The sequence below is a fragment of the Aethalodelphis obliquidens genome, unplaced genomic scaffold (assembly GCF_003676395.1).
Source record: "Aethalodelphis obliquidens isolate GAN/ISIS:26980383/991018 unplaced genomic scaffold, ASM367639v1 scaffold59, whole genome shotgun sequence".
Classification (NCBI taxonomy): Eukaryota; Metazoa; Chordata; class Mammalia; order Artiodactyla; family Delphinidae; genus Aethalodelphis; species Aethalodelphis obliquidens.
The window spans coordinates 5871311-5889171 of NW_020838003.1; the positions used below are offsets into that span (position 1 = coordinate 5871311).

General features: G+C 38.3%; 1 protein-coding gene across 5 annotated transcripts in view; it reads right to left on the minus strand.

Annotated features, from left to right (window-relative positions):
- Window positions 1–17861, minus strand: part of CNOT6L (CCR4-NOT transcription complex subunit 6 like) — a 121870-nt gene that overhangs the window by 103446 nt on the left and 563 nt on the right. The window lies entirely within an intron of this gene.

The following is a 17861-nucleotide window of genomic DNA, read 5'->3' on the forward strand; positions in this document are numbered from 1 at the left end:
ACCCTAACATGCTGAATCCAAGTAACCTGAATGGAGTACGTACTGACTCAGAAACAGTTCAATTTTCTGAAACAGGCACAACAAATGTAACATCCATTACAGTGTGGCTTACTATTCAATAAACTTTGAGATAACACAGGGAAACAATGTTCCCATTTGTCTAATGAATTCTCACACTAGCAGTTCCTCTCTTTCATTTCCTACTTTAATCACAAATACAGACACTGACAAAATAAATAAGAAAAATGATTTGTGATTTTTAAAATTTGTACGCTTGTCCTCTAAATTCTCTATCAGCCTAACTCCAATATACCTCACATCCCTCTTTGAAGGGCAGTTGTAAGATATCCAGGATAAGCAGGAAAACTGCCACAGGATGACAACGAGGTTTCCACCCTGTTGTGTACTCAAGATGCTATTATGAAGTCAAGAGGGAACTATCCAATACATCTGGCAAGTGTTCAAGGATAAACACGCAAAGTCTATTCTCCAGCATTCTCCTTAACATACTAATCATCAAAGGTCACTCTATCTGAATGCTGGAAATTCTCCTTCGAAATCCTCTTCTCCACCATGGTTAACCTACTAAAGTTAAGTGGGAAGGGAAAAAACAGAAGCAAGGGTACTCTATTCACAAAGATGTCTACAATTTAAGATCAGAAAGTTTACTGCAAGCAGTCTCCTAAATCTCCTAATCAAAAAGTAGTACCCAAAGAAAAGTATTCTCCTAAATCAGTTGTCTGTGCAATCTAAACGAAGAGTAAACAAGAATCCACAGCAACGTCTGTTGCTTCAAACCTACCAGAAATGAAAAGATCTTTGCTGCTGTAAAGAAAGAGTAAATATGTTCAGACCCAAACTAAGACAGGCTGCAAGGGCAGTTTTAAGAGGATCACAGATCATCCAGATAAGCCACACTTTTAAAAGTAAGCGTATCAAGGGAATTCCCGTGGTCCAGTGGTTAGGACTCCCTGCTTCCACTGCAGGGGCCATGGGTTCAATCGCTGGTCAGGGAACTAAGATCCTGCAAGCCGTGTGGTACAGCCAAAAAAAAAAGTAAGCATGTCAAGAGTATGAGAGTTCCTATGACTCAAAATAACAAATCCACTAGAAAAACTGGACTCAGCACAACGTGTTAAATGTGAAAAAAACTGAAGTAACATGCTAACACTTCATAACAAAATAAAATACTTCATCTTTTCTTTCTCCTACCTTCTAATTTCAGGCTCTGCCTCTCTAGCAGTATGTAAAATCAAATAATTCACTAATATTTCACAAATATAATGCCTTAAGTCTGTTTACATAAGCAAAAAAAATCATCTGTGTATAAATTATGAATGTTGTATTGCATAAAGAAAATTTAAACACTAATTCAAAAACTCATTTGGGGGGCTTCCCTGGTGGCACAGTAGTTAAGTATCCGCCTGCCAATGCAGGGGACACGGATTCGATCCCTGGTCCGGGAAGATCTCACATGCCACAGAGCAACTAAGCCCGTGCACCACAACTACTGATCCCGTGTGCCACAACTAGTGAAGCCCATGCCCATAGAGCCCATGCTCCCCATCAAGAGAAGCTACCGCAATGAGAAGCCCGCGCACCGCAACAAAGAGTAGCCCCCCGTCGCCGCAACTAGAGAAAGCCCCCGCGCAGCAATGAAGACCCAATGCAGCCACAAATAAATAATTTTTAAAAAATCATTTGGTTTTCATTACTAGAAAACTGAACATGATAGTAGTATCAAAAACTAAGGATTTGGGCTTCCCTGGTGGTGCAGTGGTTGAGAGTCCGCCTGCCGATGCAGGGGACACAGGTTCATGCCCTGGTCTGGGAAGATCCCACATGCCGCGGAGCGGCTGGGCCCGTGAGCCATGGCCACTGAGCCTGTGCATCTGGAGCCTGTACTCCGCAACGGGAGAGGCCACAACAGTGAGAGGCCCACGTACCGCAAAAAAAAAAACAAAAAAAACAAAAAAAAACTAAGGATTTAACTAAAGAACACTTTTCATAATGAACAGCTTTTCTAATTGTTTTAGCTTTTCTATTTCTTTGGGAAAACAATTTAATTAAATCTTGAATACAACGTTTTATTGACTAACATTAAAGTCTGACAGTAATCATAATAGTTGTCCCATACTTTTTGACCTGAACCAAATTGCACAATGTTCCAACGTTAGATATACATAGCAAAATATACATAAAGAGGTGTTAAACCCAGTTTTACTTATCTGAGAACCAGGGTTTAGAATTTAGAAAAACCATATCTAAATCTACAAATCTCCATTAAAAAGAGAAATAAAATAAAAAAGCCTTAGTAACTAAACTCTGTCTGGGATAAAACTCGATAAGGCACGAAGAAAAGCTCCATCCAGGAAAGGGTTCCTAGGTGCCAGCATCTTAATTATGAAAGAATTTAAAAGGAAAGGCCAATGCAGACTCAGGCTGATCCAAAACAGATAGCATTAAACAACAGAGCTAATCCTTAACTTTCTGACATGAATAAATGCCTAAGGAGAGTACCCACTCTACTCATACAAATGACTGCCAATAAGGTGGTGCTTTGTGCTGAGTGGAAAAGGTTTGAAGGGAAGGGGTGTCAGCTTTAAAACAGCTCCTAAAATAGTTGCTTAAAAGGATAAAGAAAAAGAGAACTTACAAAGGCTTTGAGTCACGCTTGGTTCCAGGAAAAGGATACTTTGGCTCTATGTGAAAGCAAAAACCAGTCATTGTAAAATACAGATACCCAGATTTTGTCAGCAAAAGGAAGAGTATTGTCCATTATTTCCCACAAAGGCAGCAGAGCCTTTAACTTGGATTCCTATTTTTTCTTGGCAGGTAGATATTCTGCAAAAGCAACAAAGCAAACTAAATATAAAACTCTTCTGAAATTCAACCCCGCAGTCAAAATGCCAAATTCACAAACTCATCAAAGGTCACAGAGGAACAAATTTCCTGTTTTTTTACTTAAACTCATTACCTTCCTCCTGAGCTAACCAATACAGAATTTCCTTCTTCTTGTTCTGAGGCTGATAAAATGAGGACAGCATACTTACAACATACTAGAAACAATAGGCAGTTACCCAGAATCACAGAATCAAGGAATAAAATTTGCTATTTTCTAAAACCCAGTTGCACATAATGCATGTCTATTATTTCTCCATTTGAGAAGAGTGAATTGTTTTATTAACGATTTTTAAAAATTTTATTTCGAAGTTGTTTTACAAAAAGACTAAAAGAAAATGTAATGCTTTATAAACATTTATCAAAAATCCATTACTTTTAATTATTAGAACTATGTTCCTTGCCCTAAACACCTTATAGTCTAGGAAAGATGAGCAAAAGGTAAACAATGATTATTATATTGTAAACATTTATGTATTTCCCATCTCTTTCTAAAATGTATTTAAAGTTGCTTTCCACAAAGAATATTTAACAGTGTTTACAAATAACTGTAGTTCAATGAAGAAATGTGTGTAAATTCAATAAAAGAGCTGCTAAGAATAAAATTTGAATGGAGCAATAATTCTTGACCAAGTTGATTAATCGTGAAATGTGCTACAAGTACTGTAACTTGTAAACTAATAAAAGTAAAAATGACCTAAGTTTGTGTACAATTTATACACACAATATATACTATATGTGTATTAGTACTGCTAATCCTATCCTTTTTTTTTTTTTTTTTTTTTTTTTTTTTGCGGTACGCGGGCCTCTCACTGTTGTGGCCTCTCCCGTTGCGGAGCACAGGCTCCAGACGCGCAGGCTCAGCGGCCATGGCTCACGGGCCCAGCTGTTACGCGGCATGTGGGATCTTCCCGGACCGGGGCACGAACCTGTGTCGCCTGCAGCGGCAGACGGACTCTCAACCACTGCGTCACCAGGGAAGCCCAACACATTCCTTTTTAATCTTATTTATTTCATTCACTAAAAATCATTATTCCAAAAACGCTCCACAGACTTCTGCAGACTGCCAAAGAGTCCATACAACCAAACATCCACCCATATCCAAACATAACACCCATGCATTAGAGGGAGGAAGGGGAAAACCAATCCTGAGGGTATTCAGGCATAAAGTAAGTAGGGCCTAAATTCAGGCAAAAATAGAAATAATTCCAATTTTAATCAATTTGTCTAATATAAAATTCATAATTATCTTCCCCAAATTGTATCCTCCTTCTGATTTTTCAGTTATCTTTGACTTCTTCCTTCATATTCAACCACTGATGTCACTTAAAAGCTTTCTTTTCTATCCCAATTGACACATCTCTCTCCTGACTTACCACTTCATATTTTAATTTTAATTCTTTAAAAAAGAGCCTCCCTCCTCCCACACTGATCTCCGCAACTGATTCTGCATACCTCAACCAGATTAAACTTCTTAAATAATTATTTCCAAACTGCCACCAGCCTCTCAAAATCACTCAATGCTCCCAAAGTCTTTAATAGTAGTATTGATAATTACTTGATTCTAGAGCCATATCTGCAATAACTATTAATAACTATTAATCAAAACAATTATACAGCCATGTCCTATAAAATATCATCTAAACGATATTATGACATAAAATTCAGGTATTACTAAGAGAACCCCAATTTACAGATGTAAAAAACACACTTGGTGCTCTAGAATTAAACCTAGAATAAGACTTAAATTCCTCATTCAAACCCCTCCATAATAATCATGCTCCAATTTGCCTTATCACCTCCTTGTTCCCACTGAAGCTCTGGAAGTTAACCAGATATTAACTCAATGTCCCACTCCTCCTTGAATCTGGACTCATACCTTTTATTTTTCTTTTTAAAACATCTTTATTGAGGTATAATTGCTTTACAATGGTGTGTTAGTTTCTGCTTTATAACAAAGTGAATCAGCTATACATATACATATGTTCCCATATCTCCTCCCTCTTGCGTCTCCCTCCCTCCCACCCTCCCTATCCCACCCCTCTAGGTGGTCACAAAGCACCGAGCTGATCTCCCTGTGCTATGTGGCTGCTTCCCACTAGCTATCTATTTTACATTTGGCAGTGTATATATGTCCATGCCACTCTCTCACGTCATCCCAGCTTACCCTTCCCCATCCCCGTGTCCTCAAGTCCATTCTCTACATCGGTGTCTTTATTCCTGTCCTGCCCTTAGGTTCATCAGAAGCTTTTTTTTTTTTTTTAGATTGCACATATATGTGTTAGCATACGGTATTTTTCTCTTTCTGACTTACTTCACTCAGTATGGCTCTAGGTCCATCCACCTCACTACAAATAACTCAATTTCATTTCTTTTTATGGCTGAGTAATATTCCACTGTATATATTGTGCCACATCTTCTTTATCCATTCATCTGTCAATGGACACCTAGGTTGCTTCCATGTCCTGGCTATTGTAAATACAGCTGCAATGAACACTGTGGTACATGACTCTTTGAATTATGGTTTTCTTAGGGTATATGCCCAGTAGTAGGATTGCTGGGTCATATGGTAGTTCTATTTTTAGTTTTTTAAGGAAACTCCATACTGTTCCCTATAGTGGCTGTTATCAATTCACATTCCCACCAAAGGTGCAAGAAGGTTCCCTTTTCTCCACACCCTCTCCAGCATTTGTTTGTAGATTTTTTTTTTTTTTTTTTTTTTGCAGTACGCGGGCCTGTCACTCTTGTGGCCTCCCCCATTGCAGAGTACAGGCTCCGGATGCACAGGCTCAGCGGCCATGGCTCACGGGCCCAGCCGCTCCACGGCATGTGGGATCTTCCCGGACTGGGGCACAAATCCGTGTCCCGTGCATCAGCAGGCGGACTCTCAACCACTGCGCCACCAGGGAAGCCCTGTTTGTAGATTTTTGATGATGGCCATTATCACTGGTGTGAGATGATACCTCACTGTAGTTTTGATTTGCATTTCTCTAATGATTAGTGATGTTGAGCATCCTTTCATGTGTCTGGTGGCAATCGGTATATCTTCTTTGGGGAAATGTCTATTTAAGTCTTCTGCCCATTTTCTTTTTTTTTAAGCATTTTTACTGGAGTACAACTGCTTCACAATGGTGTGTTAGTTTCTGCTTTATAACAAAGTGAATCAGCTATACATATACATACGTCCCCGTATCTCCTCCCTCTTGCATCTCCCTCCCACCCTCCCTATCCCACCCCTCTAGGTGGTCACAAAACACTGAGATGATCTCCCTGTGCTATGCGGCTGCTTCCCACTAGCTATCTATCTTACATTTGGTAGTATATATAAGTCCACCCACTCTCTCAATTCGTCCCAGCTTACCCTTCCCCCTCCCCCTCCCCGAGTCCTCAAGTCCATTCTCTACATCTGCGTCTTTATTCCTGTCCTTTCTGCCTATTTTTGGATCGGGTTGCTGGTTTCTTTGATATTGAGCTGCATGAGCTGCTTGTAAATTTTAGAGATTAATCCTTTGTCAGTTGCAAATATTTTCTCCCATTCTGAGAGTTGTCTTTTCATCTTGTTTACGGTTTCCTTTGCTGTGAAAAAGATTTTGTTTCATTAGGTCCCATTTGTTTAGTTTTGTTTTTATTTCTATTTCTCTAGGAGGTGGGTCAAAAAGGATCTTGCTGTGACTTATGTCATAGAGTGTTCTGCCTATGTTTTCTTCTAAGAGTTCTATAGTATCTGGCCTTACATTTAGGTCTTTAATCCATTTTGAGTTTATTTTTGTATATGGTGTTAGGGAGTGTTCTAATTTCATTCTTTTACATGTAGCTGTCCAGTTTTCCCAGCACCACTTACTGAAGAGGCTGTCTTTTTTCCATTGTATATTCTTGCCTCCTTTATCAAAAATAAGGTGACCATATGTGCATGGGTTTATCTCTGGGCTTTCTATCCTTTTCCATTGATCTATATTTCTATTTTTGTGCCAGTACCATACTGGCTTGATTACTGTAGTTTTGTAGTACAGTCTGAAGCCCAGGAGCCTGATTCCTCCAGCTCCGTTTTTCTTTCTCAAGACTGCTTTGGCTATTCGGGATCTTTTGTGTTTCCATACAAATTGTGAAATTTTTTGTTCTAGTTCTGTGAAAAATGCCATTGGTAGTTTGATAGGGATTGCACTGAATCTGTAGATTGCTTTGGGTAGTATAGTCATTTTCACAATGTTGATTCTTCCAATGCAAGAACATGGTATATCTCTCCAACTGTTCGTTATCACCTTTAATTTCTTTCATCACTGTCTTATAGTTTTCTGCATACACACACGTCTTTTGCCTCTCTAGGTAGGTTTATTCGTAGGTATTTTATTCTTTTTGTTGCAATAGTAAATGGGAGTGTTTCCTTAATTTCACTGTCAGATATTTCATCATTAGTGTATAGGAATGCAAGAGATTTCTGTGCATTAATTTTGTATCCTGCAACCTTACCAAATTCATTGATTAGCTCTAGTAGTTTTCTGATAGCATCTTTAGGATTCTCTATGTATAGTATCATGTCATCTGCAAACAGTGACAGCTTTACTTCTTCTTTTCCGATTTGGATTCCTTTTATTTCTTTTTCTTCTCTGATTGCTGTGGCTAAAACTTCCAAAACTATGTTGAATAATAGTGGTGAGAGTGGAGAACCTTATCTTGTTCTTGATCTTAGAGGAAATGGTTTCAGTTTTTCACCACCGAGAACCATGGCGGCTGTGGGTTTGTCATATATGGTCTTCATTATGTTGAGGAAAGTTCCCTTTATGCCTACTTTCTGGAGGATTTTTATCATAAATGGATGTTGAAGTTTGTCAAAGATTTTTCTGTATCTATTGAGATGATCATATGGTTTTTCTCCTTCAATTTGTTAATATGGTGTATCACGTTGATTGATTTGCATATATTGAAGAATCCTTGCATTCCTGGAATAAATCCCACTTGATCATGGTGTATGATCCTTTTAATGTGCTGTTGGATTCTGTTTGCTAGTATTTTGTTGAGGATTTTTGCATCTATGTTCATTAGTGATATTGGCCTGTAGTTTTCTTTCTTTGTGACATCTTTGTCTGGTTTTGGTATCAGGGTGATGGTGGCCTCGTAGAATGAGTTGAGGAGTGTTCCTCCGTCTACTATATTTTGGAAGAGTTTGAGAAGGATAGGTGTTAGCTCTTCTCTAAAAGTTTGATAGAATTTGCCTGTGAAGCCATCTGGTCCTGAGCTTTTGTTTGTTGGAAGATTTTTAATCACAGTCTCAATTTCAGTGCTTGTGATTGGTTTATATTTTCTATTTCTTCCTGGTTCAGTCTCGGAAGGTTGTGCTTTTCTAAGAATTTGTCCATTTCTTCCAGATTGTCCATTTTATTGGCATATAGTTGTCTGTAGTAATCTCTCATGATCCTTTGTATTTCTGCAGTGTCAGTTTTTATTTCTCCTTTTTCATTTCTAATTCTATTGATTTGGACTCATACCTTTCTGCTACTACATATCTGCTGATGTAATTTCTACCATCTGCAATGCCATTTGATTCATTCATTCATTTAATAAACAGTTACTAAGCCCCTAAAATATACTAAACATTTAGTATATCTCTGCCCTTAAAAATCTCAGTCTAACGAGAAAGCAGAGACATAAACCAGGTAAACAAAATACAGTCTGGTAAATGTCATAAAAGGGGAATGCACAGGATGCTAGGGGAGCGCAGAGAAAAAGCATAAAGCAAAGACTGGAAGTGTGAGGCAAGGTTTCCTGGAGTAGGGAGCATCTAAGGTGAGTTATTAAGAAAGTCAGTGAGGTCGTAGAGTATAAGGTATTGTAGGCATGTATAAAGCACAAACTAGGCTATATCTAAGTCACTCAGTTGGCTAGGCTAGAGAATATGTTTGAAGGAGGAGGAGTAATAAATGATAAAACTGGAAAGGTACAAGAGGCCAGTAACATGATGGACCTTACATACAACGCCATGAAAGCGCCATTTTATTCTAAAAGCAATAAGCAGCAGCAGGATACACTGGGAAGTATACAAGTTGAGGAATTCCCATGACCTAAATCTGAATTCAATCTCTTGTGTCATTTACTTGCTATGTGACTTTCATCAAATTTGCCTCTCTAACCTTCAGTTTCCTCAACTATAAAATAGGAATTAATAATATCAACTTTGCCAGGATTCTAACAAGAAGTTAATTCATGTAAATCTCCTAGCACAAGGGTCAGCAAACTATAGCTTGGTTTGCCAGCAATGAATGGTTTTACATTTTTAAAGGATTGTTTATTTAACAAACAACAACAACAACAATATAGAACAGAAATCTTCCATGACCCACAAGGCCAAAACATTTACTATACGGCCCTTTACATAAAAATCTTACCAACTCCTACCCTTAAGCTCATAATAGGCAACCAAAAAACAGTAACATTATTAAGGATTTTAAGTAGGGAATTTCAGCAATATTGAAAGAATTTTAAAAGGATTTCTCTGGTGACAATGCCTACAAAGAAACAGAAGTTAAAGCAGCAATAATGGATGTTGGGAAACAAGCAAGGAGAATGCTGCAGTAATCCATTAACTTTTCCTTTCCTCCTAACTATAAAGGTGAGATCAACTTCCACCTCCTCTCTTTATCGCTGTAGGCTACAACCCCATATGTACTCTGCTATACGGTACAGCACTTAATGTTCTTTGTCACTTAGCATATTCTGCCTTCACTTGCTTGCTATTTATCCAGGCTTAAATCCCCTATAAGTGTAAGTTGTATAAGAGTAAATATTTTGGAGTCAAACAGATCGTTTTAAATATTAGTTTTATCAATATTTAAGATTTGTTATTTAACTCATATGGCTCCTAACAATAAGAAACAGTACAGCTAACATATATTGCGTTTTTTAGTTTTGTTTTGCTTTTTTACTTCAGACGTGCCGCATACTGTTTTAAGCACTTTACAGGCATTACTTCATTTAACCCTCCCAACAACCCTGTAGGATAAGGATTATTAATTACTATCTCCTTATTACAGATGAGGAAACTGAAGCATGGAGAAGTTAAATGAGTTTCCCAAGAGCTAGAAAGTGAAGGATCAAAGACTCACATTCTTAACCAGCTAGAGAATGAGAATCATACTGTCTAATTCACAGGACTTTTCTGAACACTAATTTTGATTACATATTTAAAAGGGAAGGTGATGACTTTCACAGTCCTTAGTACTCAGTAGTCTGATAAATATTAGTTCCACTTCCTGGTATAAAAGACTATATTCTGAACTTTTTATTCCCCAGAACCCTGAATTTAACAGTTTATAGCCAGTAGAAGCTTAATAAATATTCATTAATAGGTTAGATATACTTTTGGTGATTCAAATTCTTATTATTTCAAGGTTATCATCCTGTACATAATTCACAATATATTATTTCATGAATTTATATGTAGATTTTGCAGCAGATTGCACTACATATGAACCTATAGCAGAATATACCTTGTCAGTTTTTTGGTTTTGTTTAAATATAAACATTATGATCAAAGAGCTATGGATATACATGTAAAGATCCCAGCAAAGTCTGTGTATAGAAAGACATTAAGGTTGGTATATCCTAAATCTAGTTCTATTCTCTTATCAGTATTTGTAACTGGTATTATATAACTGAACTATTTTACTCATTTAGGGAATCTAAGTAATTTGGGGAGAGAAAAATAAAAAGATTCTAAACTATGAGATTACAGAGAGAGGTTCTCTCTGCAAAAGATGACTATTAAGAAAGATAAAGTGTCGTAACTTCTATTTTGTGTCACCAATTTCTACTGTTAATAAAGGAAAACAATATAAAAGACCACAATTACCAGGCGTCTGTCTATTCAGCATGAATGATGAGTCTCTCACACAGCAAAGTGAACTACTTATTTCTTCAAAAAATTAGAAATAAATTTTTACCTATAATGAGATTTTAAAGTAGACTGAAAAAAAATAATGAAAAGTAATAATCCTGCTACAAAAGAGGATACAAAACAAAAATTCTGTTACTACTTATCAATTTTTGCCTTGTGAACAGAAAGATTCTTGGCTAAACCCAAAGTTATTTGATTTCTGAGACATAACATGAAACACAGAAATTTTTTTTTTTTTTTTTTTGCGGTACGCGGGCCTCTCACTGTTGTGGCCTCTCCCGTTGCGGAGCACAGGCTCCAGACGCGCAGGCTCAGCGGCCATGGCTCACAGGCCCAGCTGCTCCGTGGCATGTGGGATCTTCCGGGACCGGGGCTCGAACCCGTGTCCCCTGCAACGGCAGGCGGGCTCTCAACCACTGCGCCACCAAGGAAGCCCAGAAATATATATTTTTTAACATTACCTAATCATGGGGCTTCCCTGGTGGCGCAGTGGTTAAGAATCCGCCTGCCGTTGCAGGGGACACGGGTTCGAGCCCCGGTCCCGGAAGATCCCACATGCCACGGAGCAGCTGGGCCTGTGCGCCACAACTACTGAGCCTGCACTCTAGAGCCCGTGAGCCACAACTACTGAAGCCCGCACACCTAGAGCCCATGCTCCCCAACAAGAGAAGCCATCGCAATGATAAGCCCGTGCACTGCAACGAAGAGTAGCCCCTACTCGCCGCAACTAGAGAAAGCCCACACACAGCAACAAAGACCCAACTCTACCAAAAATAAATGATTAATTTTTTTTAAATTACCTAATCAGAACGCAGCTGCATGCAATTGTGTAATTAAAATTTCAAAAAGTAAATGAAGGATAATCACCACATCAAGTGCATCATAACCTGACCTTGCAGAGCAAAATTTCCTAAGAAATCTATTAAACTTTTTAGAAAACTATGCAGAAAACTTACAAAAGTGAAACCATTGATGCTGAAACGTTTTGGGAAAAAGGTCAGGTGACAGCCAGGTTCAAAGTAAACATGGAATTCTTCATTAACCATACATTTTTTATCACAAAGGTTTGTTCCCTTCTTTTTAACTCTATGTTTAGTACTTCATTTATGATTTAGTTTCTCTCTGCTTCCTGTGTCCTGCTCCAACCTAGCTATCAAACTAAAAAAAAAAAAAAAATTCTCCACACTGTTTTTAATTAATGTTTTTCAAAAGAAACAATATTCTCCACTGATCAAAAAACCCAAATTATTCAGAAAATCTTCAGTAAAGGATTAAGGGCCCTCCAAATGTGTATAGGGATTAATGGGAAGCCAATGAGAGATCATGAAAGGGGTAGGGAAGAGAGAAAAGAAGGGAGAGGGAAAAAGAGGGGGGGAAAGCTAGCCCCTCTTTCCCAAACAAGTTAAGCATCATTATCTGCCATGTATCACTGGACTTAGCATCTTCACTTTTCTAACTCATATTTCATATTTCCCTCAAAACTCAACCTTAACACCCCTTCATGATAAAAACACTCAACAAACTAGGAACAGAAGGGAACTTCCTCAACCTGATAAACAGCATCTATGAAAACCCCATTAGCTAATATCAAATAGTGGAAGACTGAATGCTTTCCCCCCCAAGATCAGGAATAAGACAAGAATATCTGCTCTTGACACTGCTTTTCAACAATGTTTAGCCAGGGCAATTAGGCAAGAAAATGAAATAAAATGCATCCAGATTGGAAAAGAAGAAAAACTATACTTATTTACAGGTGACATGATCCTTGTTATACAGAAAAGCAGATGGAATTCATTTAAAAAACTATTAGAACTAATAAACAAGTTCAGCAAGGTTGCAGAATACAACATCAATACATGAAAGTCAGTTGTATTTTTTCATACTTGCAATGAGCAGCCCAAAAATGAAATTAAGAAAACAGTTCTATTTACAACAGCATCTAAAAGAATAAAATATTTAAGAGAAAATGCAACAAAAAAAGTGTAAAACTTTGAAGACTACAAAACACTGTCAAAAGAAATTAAAAATCTAAATATATGGGAAGATCCCACGTTCATAAATAGGAGGACTCATTTAATACTGTCAAGATGGTGACGCTCCCCAAATTATCTACAGACTTAACACAATTCCTATCAAAATTCTCGCTGGCTTCTTTGCAGAAATTGATAAGCTAACCCTAAAATTCATATGGAAATACAAGTACATCAGTGATTGCCTAGAATTAAGGGTATGGGAGAATGAGTGATAACTCAAAAGAATACAGGATTTATATTTCAGGTGACTAAAATGTTCTATAAATTTTGGTGAAGGCTGCACAAATGTGAATATACTAAACACTACTGAGATATTTTTTAAATGGGCTACTTCTATAAGTGAATTATATCTCAAAAAAGCTGTTACCAAAACAAATCTCTCAACTTTGAGTAGTCTCTGGCCCACTCACCATTCCATTTTACGTTACTCCCTCACAGAATGTCTGCAAACAGTTTATATTGTAGTGACTCGCACTTGTTCATTTATTGTTTTGAAACAACTAAATTATATGCTTTATTTACCTTATTCATAAGCTATAAGCTTCACAAGGGTCTCTTCTACTTTCTTTTTAGAACGAAGTATAATAATGGGTACAGAAGAGGCTCAAAATGCAAAACATTAGAAATACTTAACATGGAGAAGTTAGCCAGACTACTCAAAAATCTTTCTTTTGGAGAATACAGACACATATAAAACTCCCCAGATTCCTAACCAAACTGTTTAGAATAAAGACAAATAAAAGTATACCCAGAACTGAGGTTTCACTTTACAATAATCCTAGGCAGTAAAAGAGTAAGCTGCAATTCAATTAAAATTAAAGTCCAGAAATAAAATTTATGTATTATGGTTCAGTATTAGTGCAGGTGGTCAAAGAAAGTTGTAGTATTTTCATTATGAAACATGAACACAAGTTAATAATTGAGCCTTTGTTGTTTACTTGATGATTTTATTGTTCTTTCTGGGTTAAGCCTCACAAATATTAATTATAATGACTTTAGAATTACAAAAAACAGCAACAGAAAACACTAGAACACAGTAAGGTCCATCTAAATGATATTTTAAAACAATAATAATAGTAATGCTCTATCCCAACAGAAAAAAGAAAATTTAAAAATATGTTTCCCATGAAACTATACCTCAGAAACTGAAATTCAAAGTCAACTGATTTCAAAGTACAAAGAGAAATAACTCAAACAGCCAGAACCCAGTAGACCACAACAGCAAGCAATAACTGGATGGCAAAGGAGAGACCCACTAAAGGTTATAAAATCCAATTGTAATGGTCTTTGTAAAATCTGTATCTTTAAATAGCTGCTGACGTTTACTTGTCATTCAAACCTACCTTGGAAGAAATGTCCTTCTTCTCCTCCTGTGGCTCTTATTCCTTCCCTTCTCTTCCCACTACCCCCTACCCCTTCACACAATTTTACCCTTTGAAGATGGAAAGCAATTTTTAGTATTATAATTTACCTTTCAGACATAATTTCACAAATATATGCTACCATCTAAAATAACATCATGAAATGCCCCAAGTTGTCCACCACCCAGGGACTACATTCCCATCCCCCTTGCATTCAAATAAGGCTCTGTGACAAATTATCACCAATGAAATGTGGGCAGATGTTTGTCTTTGGGGGTTCTTAAGAAATGTCCTGTGGGTAACAGGCAGGGCTCCAAGGCTCCAGGGAATGGTGGAGACATAAGATGTAAGGCGTCTGGGTTCCTCAATTACCACATGGAGGTAAGCCACAAGCCTGCTAACAAGGAGCACCTGCACTGGACTGTTATGTGAGCAAAATACAAACTTACATGTGTTAAGCCACTGAAATTCTGGGGTATATTTATTACCCTAATTAGCATTACCCAAAGTAAAACATGCATAAACCTTAAGTATTTCAATTCCCCCTAATTAAAGACATTTATAAGGGATATTTTGGAAAGACTGTTTAAAAGGCCACTTAAGTAACATTAAATTTTAAAACCTAAACAATTTTCCACCTTGATTTTACTGTAATTACTTTAAAATGATAGCAAGAAGAGTCCACTGTTAGTAATAAATTTCACTCTTCACATATCTTAACATATTATTTCAGTACCACCTGTTTTCATGATTATTACAGAAAAATGTCCTCCTCAATTCTCCCAATTTAAAAAAAATTACAAAGTGTTTTAAAATACCATAATTCATAATGTCTAATGAAAATTATCAAATACCTAGTTAAGGGCAAAATTCACTTCCATTTTATTGTTTTTAAAGTATTAAAAATTATCACATAGTTTTTAAATTAAGAATTCTTCCTTTCAATATAACCATATGGCAGATAATTCTGTTCACTGTAAATGCACATACACCCAGATACACTTTAACAAAACCATGACATTTTGCATTCTAATAAAGTTCTCCCGCCTATCCTTCACAAAAATACTTCAAAAATGTGTTGAAATTTTAGTGCTTTACTAGGTTTTTTTTTTTAAGCTTAACATTGCTGATATAAATAATAATGATATAAGGCCTAAGGAAACCTGGTGTTAGTAAACAGAGACATTACAAACTTAAACCAATGAAACTCCTCCCACATCATCTTCACCCTGCCGTCACCAAAGAAAATAAAAAAGAGAAAAAGAAAAAATGCTTTATTTAACCTTTCTGTTGTCTTTACCTTAAACTCCATACCATTATTTTTTCCAGCACAATACAATTAAAATTAAATGAACAGCCCACTTACCACTCCACACAGAATAATAAAAATGGAAAATTACTGAAAGTTGATAGAAGATTTTTGCTTCCACTCAGGAAAATATTCCAAAAGTTTTTGTTTTGTTTTCTCCAGAATCAGTCAACATGAACTAAAACAATTACATAGCAATTCTGTGGCACTTATAGTTTGTGGATCTATATAAATAAACTCTAGGTCCTTGATCCTTTTTGATGTTTGATTATATTGGAACATATATGTGCTATATATAGCTTAAACAATTTTTTCCAGGGCTACATAGCAAGAACTCACAAAAACAGTAATGAAACTGAAAGATGGCCTATTCGAAAATATGAAAACAAATCAAGTATGACTAGATAGTCTCCATAAACTGGTACACTAGGCTATTTTAATGACAGTCAGTTCAAGGAAAAAGGACTTCTAAAATACATTTAACATTGTTTATATATACTTTATGCATATCAAAGGACTCAAATGTTCTGTTGTCTTGATTTTTAACTTAAGGTGACATAATATTTTTCTCAGTAATCCAGTAAGTATTTGTACTTATACATGTTTTTCAATGCCTACAGTCAGGGCTGCAAGAGGAAGAACTAGTATTTAACTAAGCAGCTATTATGTGCCAAACATATGTTTTTTCAATTTATCCTCAGGACAACCTTACTATAAACGTCTTATCCCCTTGTTACCTATGAGAAAACAGACTTACAGACATTAGGTACCTTGCCTAAGGTAAAACAGCCAAGAAAAGTGGCATAGCCAGAGTGTTGAGGTCCCTAAAACAAGTCCTTTTTCCACTGAACAACATGTGTTGTTTTTCCAGTAGTGTTCATAGAAAACAGCTCTCCACCCCTCCTGCTCTTCTGCTCACTTCCCAGTGAACAGCAGGAAACATTTCTTTGTGAGACCAGGTTCAGAAAGGAGCAATCTCTGACCATTACACAGAGCATGGCCTGCAAGGATGGAATCTGTATGACGACTTCATCCATAGGGTTTTAGCTAGATGAGCTAACGACGCAAATAGAGGGTGGAGTAGATAAAGTAAAGAGCAAATAATCATTCAAATACCATTTATATTTGGTTCTGAAATGCACTGTATGCCTACTGACAGCAGATTTACCTCTACAGTTGCATTCTGCTTAAACTACTCTCAAAATAGCCTTCGAAGAGCACACACTTGGAGTAGACCATACGGGCTGCCTGATCTAGGTTTCGGATACTGTGAGGGAAAACTTGTTTATACGTGACTATCTTGACTGACAACTAAGATAACTAGAGGCAATAAGGTAGTATCTCCTAAAATATAGTACTGTGCTTCCCATGTGTACAAAAGGCTCAGCTAAACTCCCTGAACACAATGCATCTAAACAGCCTAAGCTGAAGAGTCGGCTGTGCTAAGGAGGATGACAGCTCCAGTAACTTCCTCTTCCTCACCGACCTCCTCAGCTCGGCGTGTACACCCCTTTCCCCCTAGGAGGCAGGATAAAACAATTTCAAATGCACGAAATCCATCCAATCCTACCAACACCATAGGGCAGGGAAGCCAGCTTCCATTTCTTCCCCCGCCCCTCCGAGAAAAATTTTACCTTAAAAAAAAATGCGTAAGTATTATCAACGAAAAAGTATTTGCAACGAAAAAAGAGCTGAAAATATGTACTCAGTCCCTCCACACAGCCTTAAGGAAAGGATGAAAAGAAGGGATCTCGACACCGCGTCTTCTCGAGATTTACTGCTTTGATTCACTTTCCCTCGGGTCCCACCGCCGGCCAGAGGGTAGAGCTTGCGGTCGGAACGCCGAAATATGCCTTCGCCTCTCCTCAGGAGACGTGGGGGCGGCCAAGGCGACGGCGATCGGTGCGTCCCGCCTCCGACCCTCACCTGCCCAGGCCCTAGGCAGCGCCCTGGGCCCGCGCGGGCCCGGCGCCCCGGGAGGCGTCCGGGGAGGCTGGTGAGAGGCAGGCAGGCGGGCGGGCGGACGCCGAGGCGGTTAGGCCGCGCTGCAGGCCGGCGCGCTTCCTGCCGCGGCCCCGGGAACGGCGGCGCGGCCCCGACCCACAGCTCCCGGGCCCCGCTGCTGTGTGTGTGCGGAACACACACTCACCCTCTCCGGGCCCCGCGGAGCAGCTCTCACCTGCGAGGCTCCTGAGCCTCGGCCACAAAGGGGGAGGGACATGCCACTCGGGGGTCCCAAACACACGGAACCCGCCCCCAGAGTCCCGGGCCCTGGGCGCGGACCACCCCCCCCCAAACACACACACGCACGCACACCCCGGAACCTTCGCCGCTTCAGACAGAGACGCGGGTCATCCCCGCACCCGACA